Source organism: Drosophila tropicalis, unplaced genomic scaffold (genome assembly GCF_018151085.1).
Source record: "Drosophila tropicalis isolate 14030-0801.00 unplaced genomic scaffold, ASM1815108v1 contig_1187, whole genome shotgun sequence".
Taxonomy (NCBI): domain Eukaryota; kingdom Metazoa; phylum Arthropoda; class Insecta; order Diptera; family Drosophilidae; genus Drosophila; species Drosophila tropicalis.
In genome coordinates this window covers 1,880,211-1,883,133 of record NW_027172559.1, presented here as the reverse complement: position 1 = coordinate 1,883,133, position 2,923 = coordinate 1,880,211, and positions in this window count along the sequence as shown.

Sequence of the window (2,923 nt, the reverse complement as noted above, 5' to 3'; positions counted from 1 at the left end):
TTCAAACAAAAGGCCATCGATATTTCCTAATTCTGACCTCATTCATTTTAATTTTATTTACTGTTTCATTAATCTGATATACCGATGTGCGTATCTATTTAATCGATACAACTGATCTATTTGTCTAATCTAATGTTTTAATGAAATTTTTAAGTTTTTAATGGGAAACAGCCTTAATAAAACAGCTTTAGTCGATTGAAATAATCAGCGTTGTTTAGAAGATTAAGAGTCGAAAGTCTTAAGAAGTTGCGCTGTCTTTGTATTTCGAAATTTATGAGGACCACTTTCTGATATCTGTGTATTATAATGGTCATATTTTGGCAAGAAGGCTTGCTTAACATATGAGCCAAATATTTTTAACTTTTTGCCAGCAGTCTTCAACTACTATCAACTATATAACCCACCCAAAAATATATTTATAGAAGACTTAAAAAGGCGACATACATTTATACTAATCTTACTAATATTGCCACATTCAATATGGGAAATTTCACAAAATTGTTGTCTTTTTATTTTAAATTGGTTCAACAATAAGCTAATTCCATTGCCATTCACTTGCGGTTTAAAAATCCCATTTTGATAAGCCTATTGCCGGCGGCTATAGGCCAAAATTACAAAAAATTAACTGGCGCAAAACAAAAAATAAAAAAGGAAAACAGAAAAAATAAAAAGCCGAAACAAAAGAAAAGTCGAGAAAAAGAAAAGCAAGTCTCATAATTAAAAATTAAGCCATTCGCCTATTAGTTTTAACCCTCATTAACTTTAGATAAACTAATCTCCAAAGTAAACCACATCGCATTCATGACTCTCGACCCTTGGCAAAAGGCGAACCCATGGATATCTCCTCCACATACCCTTCCCAGTTTATCCCCACCTCCACCCCTTATCCTGGTTCCTTGGCCAAACAGTTTTTATTTCGCTCGCGCCTTACAGTGCGTGAAAAGCTCATCAACTTTTGTGGGAAGGGGGAGGGTGGAGTAGGCGACGATACGTTTTTTTTTTCTTTGGTTTGTTTTTCCTTACTGTTTTTGCCTTCTCCGCTTTTCCAAGCAGTGCACAAAATGATGTAGAAACACAGGCTGAACCTAATATGCTAAAAAAAAAAAAAACAAAACAAAAAATGGAGCGCGCAACAAGAGAAAGGAAAAATAATTAAAAACGCAACCTTGATGGAAAATGAAATGTTTACAAAGAGACATGAGGTTCAGGCTGAGACTCACAAAAAGAAAGGGAGAAAAAAAGAAAAAAAAAATAAAGCACAGTGACAAGAATAAGTAACAAAAACGGATGGAGAAGACGTTGAAAGGCGGAACGAAAGCAAAAACGGATACACGGAGCGGATACAAAGTTTACTCAAGCAAAAATAAAACAAAAAATATCCTATCTCTAAGCCACGACATCGACTTTTACATATCCTGTATTTAATTTGTGGACTACCAAATGTCCTGCAAGATATATTTTAGGGGATTTTAACATTAAATTCTTTTTCAAAAAATTCTCGTCTCTCAGTCACGAATTAAAGATATACTTAAGGACTAAAAAGTTCAAATCTATGTACTTTTCTTCTAAGGATACCCTGTATATGTACAAATACATATATAGATATGTATATATAAACTCTGAATAGAGACAGGCTTAAGGAATTGAAAAAGAAACCAAACCGAAGCAGAAGTCAAGCAAAAATTAACTAAGCTACATACATAGCTGATGGTTCAAAAGTGCCTGCCAAATGCAAATGACATCGACGAACTGAGAGATAGACAGAGAGACAAAAAAAAAGAGAAAGAGAGAGAAGGATTTAAGGCTTTTTTTCCTTCCTCACCAACTAAATAACTAACTAAAAACCAAATGACTTTTTTCCTTTATCATGCGTGCATTGAGGTGAGTTAAACTTAATGAGGTATATAAAAACCACAGACTGATTGTGAAAACCTTTCTTATTTGCAATCCTACTTCTACCAGTGATTCTTAGTTTGATATTATGGAAATGGAAAGTATCTTGCCATGAATGTAATTTGGAAATACTTTTCTAAAGTTCTTTACTTTGTTAACAATAATGTTGTACTGTCTGTTAGAAATAATATCTGCATTCAGTTTAACTAAAACGAAAAAATTTTGTTCTTCAAAGTTTTTTGGAAATAAAATTCTGTTGAATTTTCATAGCATACTTTTCTGCAGATGGTCACTGATGTTGGTCATTTAATACACAATTTATTTGGTTGCTATTAGTTTTCCATTCAATTGACTGCCAGCATGTTGACAAAGATTTCTCATATTTCACAAGGTGTGCTGGACATTTTTCAATTAAATTTTTTGGACAATATATATTGACACCTCGAGTACACACACACTTACACATAAAGTTAGCATCTGTTTGACTTGTTTTTGGTTTTTGTTTGTAGAGAATTTACTTTATTTTTTATTTTTTTGAAATATGATGCACAAGTGTATATAACAATTGTACAATATATAAATTTTCTTTAGCCATTTTCATTTGTATGACATTCGAGTGTCTACAAGTATATCGGCTTTCGTAAAATCGCATTTATTTTTCCTAGAAAAACTCGTTTTGTTCGACCAATTCAACCAATTCATGAGGCCAGTTGTTACCACCCCATTTTGGCCTGGTCCATTGGGTTATTTATCTATACGCATAAGGGCAATCAAGCACAGCTTGAGCCAAAAATTTATGCCCACAAACCCTTGAACGCGAAGACTCTAAATTATTTTTTAATTTCTTTGGCTTTGGCCTAAGAAAACTTTTCCGAGAACAACAAACAACATAATAATCAAGTCAATAAAAAAGTCATGAAAAACGAAAAAGAAAAAGAAACTGAAAGCAAATATTACAAAAGGCCTCTGTGTTTTTGGTGTATGTATATATGTGTGTGTGTTGTTGTGTGTGTCTGTGTGGTGTGTGACC